The sequence below is a fragment of the Macrotis lagotis genome, chromosome 5 (genome assembly GCF_037893015.1).
Source record: "Macrotis lagotis isolate mMagLag1 chromosome 5, bilby.v1.9.chrom.fasta, whole genome shotgun sequence".
Taxonomy (NCBI): Eukaryota; Metazoa; Chordata; class Mammalia; order Peramelemorphia; family Peramelidae; genus Macrotis; species Macrotis lagotis.
The window spans coordinates 138648506-138666935 of NC_133662.1; the positions used below are offsets into that span (position 1 = coordinate 138648506).

The 18430-nt window shown below is 37.7% G+C and overlaps 1 protein-coding gene across 1 annotated transcript in view; it reads left to right on the plus strand.

The window, feature by feature from the left end:
- The first annotated feature begins 6506 nt into the window (after positions 1-6506).
- The window catches only part of TMEM200A (transmembrane protein 200A), a 242088-nt gene continuing 230164 nt past the window's right edge, over positions 6507-18430 (plus strand). Inside the window, exon 1 of the mRNA XM_074187574.1 lies at positions 6507-6753. The gene's annotated coding sequence lies outside the window, so the exon portion shown is untranslated. The remainder of the gene's footprint in view (positions 6754-18430) is intronic.

Sequence of the window (18430 nt, forward strand, 5' to 3'; positions counted from 1 at the left end):
TTTTCAAATGATGAAATTAAAGCTAAATATAATCATATGAAAAAAATGCTCCAAATCACTATTGATTAGAGAAATGAAAATGAAAACAGCAATGAGGTATCATCTCACACCTATTAGATTAGACCAGATGAGAAAAAAGGGGAGATGATCAATGTTGGGGGGGTTTGGGGAGGAATGGGACATTGATGCATTGTGGGTGGAGTTGTAAATGGATCCAACCTTTCTGGAGTACAATATGGAACTATGCCCAAAGAGCAATGAAACTGTTCATGCCCTTGGACCCAGCAATTCCAATTCTAGGACTATATCCAGAAGAAATTGCAAAAAATGGGAAAAGCCATACATGTTCCAAAATATTCATGGCAGCTTTTTTTTAGTGGCAAAGAATTGGAAATTAAGGGGATTCCCATCAATTGGGGAAATGGATAAACAAATTATGGTATATGAATACTATGGGATATTATTATTCTATAAGAAACAATAAATGGTTGTACTCTAGAGAAGCATGGAATGACTTATAGGATCTGATGTTGAGTGAAGGCAGTAGAACCAAGAGAAGAAGGTACACATCAACAACATTATGAGATGAACAACCTTGATGGAAGCAACTCCTCCTGACAGTCTAGAGAGCTAGGACAATTGCTTAAGACTGGTAATGGACTATATTATCCCCAAACACAGGAAGAAAAACAAAGTAAAGCACACAGAAAAAAACCCATCCCTACCGAATCTGATGAACACTTTATAAAAATTATCTTTTTATGTATCTCCTTCCCTTAATGCTAATTCTTCATGCCAAAAATTACTAATTTGTAAATATGTTTAACAAAACATGTATGTAAGATGCTCACCTGACTGTTCCCAACTGAGGGGAGGGGAGTGGGAAGGGAGGATGGAGGGAAACTTTGTAACTTGGAAATCTACATGTACAAATGGATGAAAATAAATAAATAAACAAACAAATAGATAAATAAATAAATAAAAATAAACACATACATGCATACATACATAAAAGAAACAGCACTGGGCTCTGTGCAAAGGTTTCTCTGGGGTTTTAAGAATATCAATCAGTTTCACAGTTGTCATACTGCACTAGTAAAGAACCTAACACCTGCTTTCATTTGTTTTCCACTAAAGATCACTTTTGCCCTGCTAAGGCTCTTAATCTGTATTCATGACTTTGGAGCTACATATAATCTCACGTAATACTTTACATTTTATGTTCATTTAGCTCAGCTACAGAAAGATATGTTTAAAGCCCCTGATTCTCCCAAATGTATGTTTTCATAATTAATACATTAAAAATGTATTGGCATCTATTAAGCATGCATTTACAGAGTTCCAAGAGTGAGAATATTGATTTTGACTCTTCAACATTTTCCCCATTAAGTTCACTCTTTATTTCAGAGTAAAAACCTTTTCTGAAAATGTCAATGGCTAACATATAAATCTGACTGCTAGAAAGGAGCTTGGAATTTTGGAAATTTTTTCAAGATTGCCCTTTGTTTAATCTACCACATTTAAAAAAGTTTTGGAATAATATTTTATTTTCCCCCAATTACATGTAAAAACAGTTTTTAACATTCATTGATTTTTTTTGTCTTGAATTCCAATTTCTATTCCTGCCTCCCTTCCCTTTCCCCTCACTGAGATGGTAAGCAATATGAGATAGATAATACATGTGCAATCATGTAAATTATTATTTATTTTGTGCAAGAAGACTCAAACAAAATAGAAAGGAAGGAAGGAAAGAAGGAAGGAAGGAAGGAAGAAGGAAGGAAGGAAGAGGAGGAGGGAGGAAGGAAAAAGAAGAAGAGGAGGAGGAGGAAAGGGAGGGAGGGAGGAAGGGAGGAAGGAGGGAAGGCAGGAAGAAAGGAAAAAGACAAAGGAAGAAAAAAAAAAGAAAAAGAAAATACTGTACTTCAGTTAATATTCAGATATCAATTGTTCCTCTGGAGGCAGATGACATTTTTTGTCATGAGTTCTTTGGAATTGTCTTGGATCACTGTGTGGCTGAGAATAGCTAAATCATTCATAATTCTTTGTATAATATTGCTGTTAATATATACAATATTCTACTGTTCTGCTCACTTCATTTTATATATATCATAGAAGTTTTCCGGGTTTTTCTGAAACTATCTTATTTGTCATTTCTTTTAGCACAATAACATCCATCCACAATTATATCCCATAGCTTGTATTGGAGCTATTCCCCAATTGAGGGGTAATCCCCTCAATTTCCATTTCTTAGCCAACATAAAAAGACTTGTCTACCACATTCTGCTAGTTAATTTCTCTATGGCCCAGTTTCATCTTTATAAAATTGGCCCATAATGCTGGCTATTTATGTAACCCTGGTGAATATGCCCCCCCAAAACCCCCCCAAAAGATTAATTTTGAAGTAAGGGACTTGTTAGTGAGAGATACTGTTTGTATAATTCCTATTACTTTAAAGAGAGATATGGGGCTAAATGTAACATTTCTTCCCTAAATACTTATAGTTACCTGATTTTTTTCAGTTGGGGAGACACCAGATATTTGCTAAAAAAAAAAAAAAAAGTGATTTACCTAAGGTAGACTCAGGTAAAACACACAATGACAGGGAAGAAATTACAGCATCTCTAGTCATTCAATTAAAATTTTTCAGGTAGCTTTTATGGGCCAGGTACTGTGCTAAGGTCTGGGGTTACAAAAGATGGTAGTCTCTACTCTCAAGAGACTCCCAGTGCAATAGGGATACTAATATGCTATTAACTATGTACAAACATGATATATAGAGACCAATTTGAAAGAGAAGGAACTAAGATTAAGAATTTGTCTATGAAAATATTGTTAACACTGTACTTGGAGAACGTATTATTCTGAACTATCTGGGAAGGCACTTCTCATTTTAAAAGGAAATGTGCTTCTACTGTAGTCTTCCTTTTCAATCTCAATATTTTTTTTCTAAATCAATGAAATTTGCTAATGTAAAAAGGAAGATATTAGATGTTTCACTCAAGTCCAAGGCAATAGTAGTTTCCTTATACAAAAATAGAATGTTGACAATGGAATATAATGTAAATATTACTCTACTTGTCAAAAAAGTTTGAGTTGTGTGGATCAAATGCTCCTTTATAGTTGTAGAAAAAATATTTCATAGATTATAAAATACCATGTAATTGTAATATGCTATGTTTCTCTCATTTCATGTTTCAATTAGCATTTTTTTATCCCATAAGAAGATATTCTAACTTCAGAGGGAAAATTTCTTGGTTTCATCACCTTCAGGAAGAGATGTGGTTTCTAGTTATGTCTTTGGTATAAACAGGAGAGCAAGGAGATTTAGTCCTCCATGCTGAGGTCTGAGACAGTTCAGGCCACTACATTAGGAAGCATACTGTTTCAATAAGGGAGGCCCCTCATCATTCTCGTTAGAAGTGGAGGAACCTTCCAGAGGAGAGAGAGCACAAAGGGAAGTGGGCAGGAATACTGTATTTTGGCTTGTCAGCTAGTAGGGAGCTAACTGTGACTGTTTGGCTTAATTGTTTTTTTTTTTTATTATTTTGATTGTAGGATATTTCACTTCAGAGATATTAAAAGAATAAATAGGCCGGGAAATAAAAAGAAACAAAAAAATGTAACTTTTAGTCTAACACATAAAGTTGTGGCTGGAGACCTGGTGACCAGATTCATTTTTCTCAATCTAGTTAACATCTTATCTCCTGGAGAAGCAAATGTCAAACGTTATGGTCTTGGAAACAATAAATATCTAAAAATTGAATATATTTTTATGAGTTATATCTATATTTATCATATTAGAAATTGAGAGCAGTTAGGTGGTACAGTGGATAAAGCACTGGTCTTGGAGTCAGGAGGACCAGATTTCAAACCTGACTCAGATACTTGACACCAACTAGTTGTGTCCTTGGGCAAGTCACATAACCCTGATTGCTTGGCATCCAGGGCCATCTCCAGCTATCTTGATTCACATCTGGCCATTGTACCCAGATGGCTATGTAGGAGAAAATGAGATTGTTGACTTATCATGGTACCCCTTGCTCAAATTCAATTCATGGGCTTGTCATGGTATCACCTCCCTGATGTCATAATCTTCAAGAATGAAGAACAAACATCATCATCATTATTAGCAATTGAAATATTTTAGTATTATTATAAAAGTCTTGATCTCCAGCATCTCCCAAGGTTCCCTGACCATTCTTGGAAAACCACTGTTCTAGAAAGAATCTTTTCATATTAGCCTATGTGTATTGAAGTCCTCCCTTTTTATTACCAAAAATAAACTTTCCTTTAAAGTACATCTTCACACTTAACTTAAATCACAGAATCATATACTCAGAAAAACACAGAATTTCTGCATTGGAAGGATTCTTAGTTGTCATCTAGTATCACTGATGATCCTGAATTTGAAGAGAAATTATTGTTTTCTTTTTCCACAAACCTCCAGTGAAGGGGAAACTGGTTATCCATGGAATCATCCTGTGCCACTTTTGCATAGCTTTAAGTATTAGGAAGATTTTCCTTAAATTAAAATTTGTTTCTTTGCGTCTTCTACCCATTACTCCTTGTTCTGCCCTCCAAAGATGAAAAGCACGAGTTCGATGCCCCCTCCATCGAATAATTTCAAAAAGCGTTTGCCTCATGGCACAATATTACTCCTATTACCCTGGACCCCCACTAGATAGTGACTCAAAGGGATATGAATTTTTATTCAACTTGTATTTCCGAGTTTTAATTTAAACTCTACCCACTGGGTTAGCTGGTGGTGTACAAATAATCAACACAACTGTATTTTTAAAACTATATTATAGCCATGTATTATTTTAATTATTAAATTCTCTGCAGATAGAGTAATGAGGGAAAATTCTCAGGGCTTTTAAAGGCTCTTAATCCCCCGGCTTCTGCTCCCTGCCTCCAGCCTCCTGCCAGTGCTTTCTTGTTGACCATGAAGAAGCTGAGATTTACCCTGTTATTTAGCTTTACCGTGATGAAGAGTTTGAATCTTATTAGAACTGTCATCAAACCACTATCTCCCCTCCCAGCTCCGACTGGAGGCTTTCTCTGTCTCTTGGCTCTCATTTGGGGAAGGGCAGAGTTGGCCAACGGGTGGCGTGAGTGGCAGCCAGGATAAGGGTGACAAGGGTGCCAGCTCTGGCCAGGAGGGAGAGAGAAGGAAGTCTAGCCAGCAAGCCCGACTGAGCCCGGGCGCAGAGCCCCAGCAGCCCACCAGGGGGACACCCAACCCAACCTGCCAACCCCAGAGAGTTTGATGTGCAAGGGAACCCAGAGGCGTGGACCAAAGGATGGGCAGGCACCGGCCGAGCCCCAGGACCTGCCCAGCAGCTCCTGCAGGGGGGCTTCTCTACTTCCTTTATGGAAACTTGCCAGCCGCAGAGTTCCAGGGCTTTTCAGACACCCCAGCCCCAGGGGACCCACAAGTGGGTGTATTTGAGTGCACAGCCTCTTATTTTCTTCCTTAAAGGATAGAGAAAGAATCGATTAAAACACACACACACACACACACACACACACACACACACACACAATAAAAAAAAAAAACATGAGTTTATTCTATGGAGATGGTTTTAGTTTCTATGGAGACAGACTTCATGCTAGCTTCTGGTTTTAGAAGAGAAACTTTGCCTCGGGGAAAAGGTGTGTGTGTACGTATGTGTGTGTGTGTGTGTGCATGTGTGTAGTAGAGAAAGAAGAAAGGTCCAGAGTAATGGGTGCCTGATGGGGGGAAGGGAGGAGAGAAAGAGGAAACAAGATTCCAGCTCTCCTTCCCTTCGGGAGAAACTTTGAGAGGAAGAAGGAGAAAAAGAAAGATAAAGGGGGGGAAAGGGAGACAGGGAAGCATGGGGGAGTTTTCCCTGGGAAGAGAGGAGGCGGGAGAGAGAGTGTGGAAAAGCTTGGCTCTGTTTCTTGTCCAGATTGCAAGGGACTCACAATGAGATGCTTTCCGAAAACCCCGCCCCTGCATCCCTCCCTCCCTCTGGAGCAGGGTTGAATTAATTTGATTTGATGTTCAGGAGCAGTCGAGAGATGAACTGAAAACTTTTCCCTTCCTTCCTTTCCTTTCCCTTTCCCGTTTTGTCTTCTTCCCTGGACAGATGTGCAGCCCCAGCAGCCCCAGCAGCAGCATCTGTGTCTAAGGCTTTGGAGCTCCCTTCTCTCCTCCTTCCCCGTCCGTTGCCCAGCCGGGCCGCCGAGGGCAGGAGATGACTGGTCCTGCCTGGTCCGATGGCACTTGACTAGCTTCACCTTAGTTCAAAGTGGGCAAGAGCCGCACCAGGTGGACTGCCGAGAAAGCCCAGCCGGACCGGGCATCACCACTACCCCCAGTAGCACTGCAGCGTTCTCCTCCTCCTTAGATCCGGACTAGAGGCTCCCCCCTCCCGCCCCCCACCCCACCCCCACCCCTCCCTCCTTGAGCATTGACTCATCTGCCCACCATGGCATCGCCGGCGTCCTCAGTCCAAGCCCCTGCGAGGCTGATGGGCAAGGCGGGCCCGCACTCGGTCTGCCTGCGAGCTCCTTGCTGAAGGCTCCCACCCAGCTCTTCTGCCTTCTCGCCCCCTGGGGAGGGCCCCGGTGTCCTAGGAGTTTGTGGAGCTCACCGCTGCCCCTGAGCTCCTAGCGGGAGAGCTAAGAGAAGAGAAGGGAAGAGAGCAAGCGAGCCAGCGAGCGAGCCAGCGAGCGAGCGAGAGAGCAGCCAGGCCACCAGCTGAGGCTCCGCACAGTAAATTGCAGGTGAGAAGAAAGAAGCGGATGCTTACCGCTAGCTCCCTTGCCAAACCGCCAGCCGCCTTTGAGAAGACAGCTTTTCTTTTAATCTTTGCTTCTAATTCCCCGCATCCTTCCTTGTTAGGCTAAACACGGTTTTCTGAAGTTTGGGGAATCCTCCCTCCCCCAAGCCCAGGCTCTCATCCCAGGCTAGTAAGCATCAGGCACTGAGTGGGAGAAGCATCCAAGCAGGGGGAGCATCGGACTGCCTTTCCCTTGCTACACCCTCCTTTGTCTGAGTTCCAGAGTCAGCATTCTCTGCTAGAGAGAGCCATTGCTTTAAATGGTAGCAGCCTCTGGCAAAGACAAAAACCTCAGGGCTTCCGGAAGGCACCGTCTACACGGGCAAGAGTCAAGTGGAGAGGTGAAGCAAGGATCTGTGTAATTCAGTACTGTCCACTCCCAGTCCCTTTTGAGGAAAATGGAGAGACTGACTGAGTCTTGCTCCAGGATTACCTAGAATATAGGTACAAATTTCAGGATAGGTGTCTGGGTCCCCACGGACACTTTGCCTGGGGAGATACAACACAACTGCATGTTGATGGTCACTAGATTTACTTGGGTCCGTGTGATACTTGTAAGTGGGAACAATGTACAACAATTAATATTGGTAATAGCTGAAGGAAGGATGGACTGGAACGCAGAAACAATCTCTATTTCCCACCCCACCCCCGGGTTTTATTGACTAGTAAATGAAGACTTTGCTAAACTCATAGGTTGCCAACCTTAACCTGGTGTTTCAGAACTGAATATGTTGTACTCTAAAGCCTTACCATGTGATACAACTTCACATTTTCTGGCCGACAGAAACATTAGTAATACAAATAGTAGGGAAGGGAATGACAGTGTTTAAGGGATTAAGAACTGAAAACAAAGCAGAGAAATGCATAGCCAGACATTCAAGAGCTGTCAGATGCTCTTATTTTTCTTCACCCATAGTTACTTTTGCAGAAAATTGCTTGGTTGGTGTTCTAAACTCAGTCTCAGATCACTATTCTTGTCATGCTTTTCAACTTAGCAAAAGCAACCTAGTATAAAAGCAAAAACCAATCTCCCCCCCCTTATGTGTATTTTGCCTTTTCTAATATGATAGAAACACCTATTTGTAGATGACCTTCCTTTTTTTTAATCTTTTATCTTATGAAAGGTAGGTTGACTTTGAAGTTTACTTCAGTTTTCCTTTCTTCATCAATGTACGTTATTGCTATTGGGCTATAAGAAACATCTCATGGTAGACTTGGAGAGTTTTTTTTTAACACCTTACATTAAGTAGAAAAACTTTTCTAAACAAAAAATAACACCTCCATTGAATGAGAACTGTAGTTAAGTGCTTTTGTAATATGAACTTTATGGAATTTTTATGTTTGTAAATATATATTGTTTGTAAATATGAATACACATTATGTATACAATTTGGAATAGATTACACTTAACGATATGTAGATTGCATAAGTATGGGTTAATTAGCAGTAAATTGGGACACAGATCATAATATGTTTGATATTGTAAGGCAAGAAAGTTTTCACTAAGAGGAAGACCTAGTCAAATAATCATTTAGAAGAAAATTTTATTTAGAATTTATCCCTAAATGACAGGAACATTTAACCTGTTGATTCTCAGTGCATAATCCAGTCAAATGTCTATGATAGTCAAATAGAAGACCACTCTTATCAAAGTAAATTCTTCAGTGGAAGATCATAAGAGTTGATAAGATGATACTTTCTTATATTGAAATGTATGTGCTTGCTATTTTAATTTTGGAAGAATATTAAGTTGAGCTTTTGAAAACTCAGAAAATTAGGCTGCTAAAGTTGAATGCAACCTCACTCTGGTAGTTGCTCAATTATTTTACTCTGTTGGCCTTTTGGCAGAGGCTCATTGGACAGTGACGGATTATTCCTGCTATAGAGTAGGAGACAGATCAGAACTAATTGGTTAAATGCTCTTGTTCCATTTTGGCCTCCCAGGAAAAAGAGAAGGAAATCCACACTTAGCTTGGAGAACAGATAAAAACAAATATTGATAAAGCATGAAGGTTTCATTTTTAAAAGAAATTACAAATAGAGAAAGTGAAACAATACATCAATGGAATACATATTAGTTTCCTAGCTGACGGGTGTTTAATAGACTAGGAAAACTTTTTTTTAATTAGATTTCATTTGAACGTAGTCTTCGAACAAAACATTTGGGAGTCGGGTAGGGGAAGATTTTACCAAACAACGAAAATAAGAAGAAATTAAGTAGCAGCAACAACAACAAAACCCCTAAAGCTATATAGACACATTTATTTTTCCAAAAGAAATAATTAGAATAACAGCAGCTAACCTTTATATAGTGCTTTATAATTATAAATTTTTTGCACTTGTCATTTCATTTGACCTTTACAATAATCCTGGTAGATCGATAGTATCACTATTATTATCCCCATTTTATGAGTGAGAAATTAAGACTCGGATTGTTAACTTGTTCAAGGTCACACTGCTAAAAAGTGGTGATAAGTGGTAAACCCAGGACATAAAACCAAGACTTCTGACTGCCAGTCAGTGACTAGCTATAGAGCATAATTATTTGCTTGGTCTCAATTAAATTTTAGTGATATTTCAGTTTATGTTTGATATATTAATCTATGAACTTCAATATATTGAATATATTTCAATGTCTTAAATAATATCAAATAAATCATAGTGCATCCCAATTTACTGCAAATTATCTCACTTATTCTATCTACATGCTGTTAGACATAATTCATTCCAAATAGTAGGTGATGAATATTCATATTATATATATATATACAAAAACACATATATATTAATCTACAATATAATAATTCCATAAGGCTCATATTGCAAAAAGCAGAGTTAGGTGCTAAAGAAAATTTATACAAAGATACATAAAATAGTCTCAAAGAGCTTAAAAACCTAATCATCAAATGAGACATTTACATACTGAAAGATTGCTAACCATATATAAGACAGTGCAAATTATCAAATTAATGAAAGAAATAGCACCAGCAAGTACACTGGAATAGGAGTTGTAAGAAGTGGGTCCTGGTTATGCCACTAATTTGCTGTCTGGCTTTGGAAAGAAGTCACCTTCTTTAGACCTCAGTTTCTTTATTTACAAAATGACAGGATTGAACTAGATGGCCTCCCAAGTGTTGTCCAGATCTAAAATTCAATGATTCAAGAGCAAATATTTTAGGAATCCAGAAGAGGAAGAGAGTCCTACTACCTTGAACAAGAAAGGAAGGCCTTGGTAGAAAAGTTAGCAAAATACTTAGCCAGTTAGTGAATAGCATTTGAGCTGATTGTGGACAGATGGAAGGATTTGAATAGATATGGGAAACTGTAGAATTCTGGAGATGGGGGGGAGTGTAGAGATAGGAAGGAAAGAGTATATGTAGCCAAGAACATATTAGAGTTTTGTACATAGTAGGTACTTAGATATTTATAGAGTTGAATTGAATGCAAGGTATGTGGTAGAGAAGAGGGCACATTAATTTATATAGGTGGGGAGGTTTCTTGTTGATATTGTTATTATTATTTTCACCATCTTTATGGAAGACCTTGAATATCAACCTTTGGAGTTTGGATTTTATTCCTGAGATTACCAATTAGGTGATCTTGGACTTTGTGGTAGATCAGCACCATTGGATATCACCAAGATATGTTTCAATTCTCGATAAATGCTCCCCTCTCTGCTGTATTTTCAAGTTGAAGATATTGGTAAAGTTACTCAATTCAATAAGCATTTATTAAGTACTTGACTTAAAAAAGATCATGTAAACATCTCTAAGTTACCTTCTAGCTCAAAATTATAGCCTGTAGGCAAGTTTGTAGAGAAAGAGGTTTATGGTTACTATGAACACTGAGGACAAATCTAATTCCAGTGTATGGGTTAACAGGTTATTTTTGAGGGCTGGAGGAGCAGTCTGGGCTTGGCATCCAGAGGACTAAGCTAGGGATGAACCACAAGAAGAGGCAATGTCAGGGTTGGATGTTTGGCCATAATACAGGGTAGGCAAGTTAGCATTCAGAAGTCTATGCCATGAAAGAAGTGAAATTTATAGAGGTCTGGGTTTAGGGTTCACAGTTCAAGTTAAACATAAAGAAATAGAAAATAAAGTTTAGTTTAAGAAATAGAGAAATATGGGGCTGCTAGGTGGTGTAGTGGATAAAGCACCAGCCCTGAAGTCAGGCATACCTGGGTTCAAATCCGGTCTCAGACACTTAATAATTACCTAGCTGTGTGGCCTTGGGCAAGCCACTTTACCCCATTGCCTAGCAAAAAAAGAAAAAGAAAAAGAAATAGAGAAATAATGTCCCAGATTTGGAAGAAGTGAATAGATCAATGTGATAGCATAATTAAGGTATAATTCTTGGACATTAGTCTTGGACATTAGCCAGATAAAACCTAGCAGTAATAAGATATTTCCTATACTGATGAGGGGTTCTACAGGCTTTTAAAAACTATTTGAGGGGAGGCTAGGTGGCAAGGTGGATAGAACACCAGCCCTGAAGTCAGGAGTACCTGAGTTCAAATCAGACCTCAGACACTTAATAATTACCTACCTGTGTGGCCTTGGGCAAGCCACTTAACCCCATTTGCCTTGCAAAAACCTAAAACAAACAAACAAAACTATTTGAATGGAAACAATATATTAAAATAAAAAAATATTATTTCATCCTTGCATTATTTAAAATCTTAACTAAACCAAGTATCTCTCAAAACTCTCTTTTTATTTTTAAAAGAATTTTTAAATCTCAATTTTGGTTAAGGAAAAGTAGCAATAATAAACTTCTTTATAGATCAGATATAATGACAATCTATGTTGTCACATAAGAAATAGTTTCTTCTGCAGATTTTGGTTTCATAATAGAAGGCAAGATCTCCTTGGGGATCTTCCCATTCTAACAGAGAATATTCAGATAACTCGAAAATTTCTAGCCTGAGTTATTAAGAATGTGATGGTGCCATTATAGAAATAGAGAAGAAATCAAGAAGTGAGTCAGGGCATCATTATGGAAAAAGCAATAAACTTGGAATACAAATTTTTTGAATCTTTTGACCTGAATTCTTATCTTGATTCTATCCCTTTTTACATATGTCACTTTGAACAAGTCACTTAACCCTTATGAGATTTAATTTCCGTTTGCAAAACTGAAGGGTTAGACTAGATGGAATGGCAGCTAGAATGGTGGACCTGGAGTCAGGAAGGTCTGAGTTCAAATCCAGTCTCAGATACTTGACTAGCTGTCTAAACCTTGGCAAATCATTTAACTGCTTGTATACCTTAGTTTCTTCATTTCTAAATTGGGATTAATAATAGCACCCACCTCCAAGTAGTATTGAGGGCTAAAACAAGGTAATATTTGTAAAGTGATTTGCTACAAAGTGTTATATAAATGTAAACTATTATTGTTATTATTTTTTATTATTATTAATTGACCTCTAAGTTCCCTTGCAGCTCTAGATTTGTGATCCTATGAGATGGTAAGCTCATTTTTTTTTCAGTTCAGCAACCTTTATTAAGCATCTTCAGTACACAGGGGACTTTGTGAAACTCTGTGTTTTTCTGATGAAAAAATGAAATGGTTTCTGTTCTCAAAGAGTTTAGACAATGATGTAAAGCACTTTGTAAAAGTTAAAGTTCTATGTCAATGACAGTATTACAACCTAGTAATTTTTGAGAAGAGGCATAAATTCAAGTTAGGAAAAGATTAAGTGGATAGGAGAAGTCAGATATATTCTGGAAATATTATGAAGGGATGGATCTCTTCTCATGAGGAGAGATCAGGGATTTCAGAATGGAGCAGCAGAAAGGATGATGGATCTGAGATCAGAGGATCTGGTTCAAATCCATTTTCTGTCACTTAATGATTGTATGGCCTTGATCAAGTCAACCTCTCTGACTTCAGTTTCTTTATCCATAAAATGAGGCTATAGGAATACATGACTTTGAGATTTCTTCCATTTTTTGTGATCACCTGGATTGCTCTTTGAATGAGAAGAAAACTTTAAGGAATTGAGGTTAGAGCAGGAAAAGTCAGTATCCAGAGATCTGTGTATGGAAGAAGGTACAGTTGTAGGGTGCATGTAATATAGAGTTAGCATTTATAGGGTTCATTTCAGACATGGGGAATCTTGTGTACAAATCATGAGGTTGGAAGAGAGAATAGGAATATCTGGGATCAAAAGCACTGAGTTCCCTCCTAAGATTGCTGAATTTAAGGACATTCAAATGAAATTGTCCAGTAGACTTTGGCAGAAGAATTGGTGACCCAGGCAGTCCTATCTGTGACTGTAGTTATGTCAAATAAGTTTCTAGACTAGATTTTTGGAATATTTGCTTTTATTCATTGATATAAATTGAACAGAATACTTTTAGTTGCTGGATAATTATCACTAATTTCATACTTACATGCATAATATAGTCACAATACATGCATGTGTGCTTGCATTTCTTCTTGAAGATGCTGAAAAAACCCAGGAGTTTTCAGATGGACTATTCACTAATTAACAAATTTTTATTAAACATCTGCCATGGGCTACATACTATTAAAGATGCCAGAGAAACAAGTGTAAAGAATGAAACAATCTCTACTTGCAGCGATCTTATATTTTAATGGGAGAAACAACAAGTACATGCAAAAATATATTCACCACAAATATAAATAGATAAAAAGTAGTTGAACACAAGGAAGTTTGAGAAGGACAGTCCTTGCTGTTGGGGCTACCAATAAAGTCTTTATGTACAGATGGGAAGAGAGTGTTTGAGCTATTTATTAAAAAAGGAGAAGTGGAAGTAGGGAAGAAGTGTATTCCAGTTATTTGTGAGGGCCAGAAGATGAAGCGAGTGTGAGGAATAGAGAAAATCCAATTTGGTTGCATCACAGTGTGTATGAAGCTGAGTTGGGTACAGCTATTGTCCTTTGATCTCAAAGAAGGTCATGACATCAGCAAAATGATGTCACAACTTGCACATGAGATTGATTAAAGTGGAAGGGATGTTGAGCCCAGTTGCCTGATGTAGTAAGATCAGGATGCTTGGTGATCAATGGGAGACCTTGATTTTTTAGAATCTTTCCCATATCATCGATGCTATTTGGCAGAATGCTTTTTCACCCTAGTTCCAGTGCAGCTGGAAAGACAGGCTGTAGTCAGATTGTCTAGAATTTTAAAAACTAAACAAAGGAACATCAAGGTTACATTACCAATTCAGTAAGCATTTATTAAGCACCCAGTATTTTCCAGGCATTGTGCTAAACCTGCTAGAGATATAATTAATAATAACAGTAACAATAATAATAGAAGACTATCCCTGTTCAGAAAAGTTTACAGTTTATGGAGACAAGACATGAAAAAAGGCAGGAAATGAGAGGGGGAAAAGGCGAGACACCTGGGATACCTGGTATAGAGGATTTTGTTCCATGGAGCTGAAACCAACCAGAGTGGTAGATACAGACTGGAGTGAGCAAAAACCAGTTTTTGCCCTTTATAAAGGAAGGTACTGAGAGAAGTGCACTTTCAAACCGGCTAATCTTTGCATGGGAGAGGAGGCTGAGGGAGGTGATATTTTTATCAAGACCCGAGTTAACAGCAGAATGATGAGATTAGAGGTGCTGAGTTTGATCTGGGAGGATCATCTTGATTGTTTAAGTCTGGCAAAGCAGAAGATGCAGAGTGGAGAGATCCACTCATATTCCTGAAGGTATAAGTGGATGCCCAAGTGGATGGCATAGCCAACTAAAACATAACCATGCATTTGGCAGTAATTGCCCAAGTACAGAGTAGGTACAATGAATGTTTATAAGATGTTGGAGAAAGAGCAGAGAGGCTACACAATAGGTGAAAAACATACTCTTAAAGAGCCTATAATTTTAGGTAGAGACAAATCAAATGTTTGAAATTTAGAACCCATTTTCCCATCAGAGTCTGCCTTATTGTGGCTGCCATTACTCTGTTCCCCAAATCCTTCCTGTAGGAGATTCCTCAGACCCTGCACTCCATCAAAAGATATTATTGCAACTCTGATAGAGGCACAGAATTATAAAGTGGCAATAGCTGGACTAAGACAGGAGGATAAATTGCAAATGGTCATTCTGGACTGAACAATAGAGTGCCCTCTATACCCTGTGGATCATGTCAATTGTCAGGGACGCATCCTGGGTAGCTGGAATTCTATGATGAGCAAGGGGGACAGCATAGTGACATTACTCCACTCTTCCTCCAGATCCTTCCCTACCACTCTATATATTCATAGTGTTTTTCTCTAATATAGTAGGAAAAATGCATTTAGGGCTTGAACTCATATCTTCTAATTCCAAATTTATGAGGATTCTATTATATTTATAGAATATATTCTGACATATTCTATATGATATTGTTTCTTAAGCAATGCTACTATGGGGAAAGTAATGAATAAATGATGAATAAAAAACTATTAAATGCATACTGAATGCTAGGGATATCAATTTAAAAAGTAAGACATTCTCCATTCTTTAGAAATTCACAATCTAATTGCAGGAAATAACACATAAATGAAAGTAAATAAAGTGAATGGAAAGTCTCAGAAGTTCTAAAAATTCATCAGAAAGATGGTTGTTAGGGTCTGGGTTATGTCAATAAGTCAAATGAATTACAAATTTCAAGTATGGCTGCTAGGATCACATCTGTCCTCACAATGGACGGATCTGAAACTCCTCTTTCTTCAAGCCCTTGTGGTGGCACCTGTGATTTGGAACTCGGACACAGCTAGAGATGGGAAGTAGTAGGTGTATAGGGACTGATAGGAATGATGAAGATGAGGTTATACAGAATGGGAATTTCAGCAGGGTCAGGCTCTTTTTCCCAATTTAAAATCAGTGTAGGCTTACTTAAAGAAATCTCCTTTCTCTTCTACCACTATTCCCAGGGATTAGTCCACTTGCTTTCCTTTTCTACTACACCACCTATTGCTTTCTTTCCCTATATATTCTGTAACAGCACAGTTTCACAGCTTGCTCTTTGCTTTAGACAATACTCCTGTGTCTGACATGAGATTGGAACCATTTTAGAGTTTTCTAAGGATTTTTACTGCTAGAAGCAAGAAATAGCTGGAATTAAAAACCAAAACATTATCACTATCCTTCTCCACATTAAAAATAATGTCTTTGTTTCTTTCACTTAAACCCTTTAGAAAGAAATAATTTCATTTTAAGTGACAATGATCTCAAAGGCCAAAGAATTGCAACAAAATTTATCTCTGCCACTGGAACTAGGCTCAAACTATTTAGTATATTTTATCATTGGAATTGGGATTGGGAGCCCTGGAATAAAAAGCAGGATGTTTGAGGGACACTACGTACGCAGTACATTAATACTAGATGAAAGGAGTCTTCAGAAGGGTTTGAGAGTAATGTGGAAATATCCTCCTTGGTTTGTTTACCTTCTTTTAATCCTTTCTCTTCCTGTTCTTCACCCACAACACACCATCTCCCATCTATGTGCCTTTATATTGACTCTCCTTGTCCTTCCCACCTCCGTCCTGTTTGTAAGTTACTTCTTCACCTCCACCTCTTAGAATGACTTGTTTTCTTCCAGACTCATTTCCAGTGTCACTCTCTCCAAAAAGCCTTTCCTTCTTCTCCCACATGTAGTGTCCTCTCTTTTCAAATTACCTATGCATTAAAGCTTGACACAGTAGAGATGTTTCATAAATGCCTGTTGACTGATTTGATTTCTCCACTTCTGTTAGTGAAGTCACTACAGAATCTACTTTGTGATGCATAAGACAAAGTAAGGGTGGGGAGGTGATCCCTGAAAGAAGGGAGCCTAGAAGGCAAAAATTGAAGTGATGGGAAGTAATAAAAGGATAAAGAAGTTCTTTTGACTACTGACTCTTCATTGAATCATAAATTAAATACTGTGTATTTGAAAAATGACTTTTATAGAATTAGTCTTAGAAAGTTAAAATTAGATCATCCAACTCATCCCTCTTATTTACAAATAAGGAGACTGATACTTGAGGAAAGGTAGTAATATAATAGTACTATACTACTAATACCACTACTGCTATTACTGTTAATAATAATAATAAAATTTATGATAGTAATGAATTGCTAGTATTTATTAAAGCACTTTAATATATGAAAAATATTTTACATATATTATCTCATTTAATTCTCACAGTAACCCTGGGACATATGTATTATTGTTATCTCCATTGTACAGATAAGGAAACCTAAGGTTGTTAGAGCAAGTAACACATCTCAGAAGTATCTAAGGTAGAATTCAAATTCAGGTTTTCTTGTTCCCAAGTCTAGTTGTTCTATCTATTGTACTATTTGACTGCCAAAAAGAATTAAGTGAGAATTAAAGTTATTTATTTATGGAAGTTAATACGGGAAGGGATTGTGTGTGTGTGTGTGTGTGTGTGTGTGTGTGTGTGTGTGTTTGTGTGTGTGTATGTGCCTGTGTTGCCAGAAAAGAGGTAAAAGGGCACTTCAAGTTAAAAAGGGACTTTACTGATATCTGGGAAATGTTTCCAAGTACTCTGCTTTGTTCTATTTGTTAACCATTTCTTCTGATGTTATGACTGCATTGTGTCTCTGGTTATCATTAGACCATACTTTTTCCCAAGACTCATAATATGCTAGAATCAAAGGAGAGTTTAGAGATTACCTAGTTAAAACTTCCTTTTTACAGGTGAAGAAGATCACATCCTAATAAAGTGAAATGACTAATCCAAAATGGTTAGAGTCAGTGCTAGGACCCTGAAAGGGTACTGAAGGTCAGTGTGGTACAACATAAAAGATGTTGGATTTTGATTTTGTAGAAGTTGAGGTTCAAGTCTTGGCTGTACTCCTTTTCTCATCACTTTCATTATTTGACAGATGAAAGATTTGGACTATAAGAGCTATTCCAACTCTTTATCTATGGTCTCATTTCCAGTCAATGTCTTCTTTACAGCAGCACCATCCACTTTATTTTTTATAAAGGTTTACTTGAAAAGAAAGGCAAAAGTACTTGGACAATATTGAGGTAATTAGGGAGTTTCCATAAGTGGGCTTCTGAACAATCAGAAGTTTGAGGCAAAAGAAAACATTGTTTATTTTTTTATATCTTCATCTTTGGCATGAATCAAAACTCTCAAGTCACATTCATCATGGGTGTCCTTTTCATTCAACATTAGTACTTTTCATTCACCTTGTATGTATAAACACACCAACGCACTATTATTATATTGTCAATAATGGGTGCTCTCCATGATGTGCATAAACAGTTGATTGTAGAACAGTAGTACTACAATGTAGTACATTTATAAATAATGCATACACTGAATGTAATGGAATTAGCATATCTTTGTAGGAGATTCCTTTCCCCCTTTCCATTATAATGTCTGCTGATGGCTGTCTGAAAAGACTCTTAATTTTATTTTATTATTTTATTAGTATCTGTGGGTCTCAGTGGGGAGAGTACAGCTAGTAAAATTGATCAGGCTGTCCTGGGTAGAATTTTGTGTTTATATGTAGAACACTATACAAATCGCTCAACAGTCAGACAGCTGTCCACTATGGAGAAAAAAAAATAATGTGGCATATTTCAAAGACAAAAAACATTTTTATTAGACATTCATAAGACCAATTTCAGAGACACACAGAGA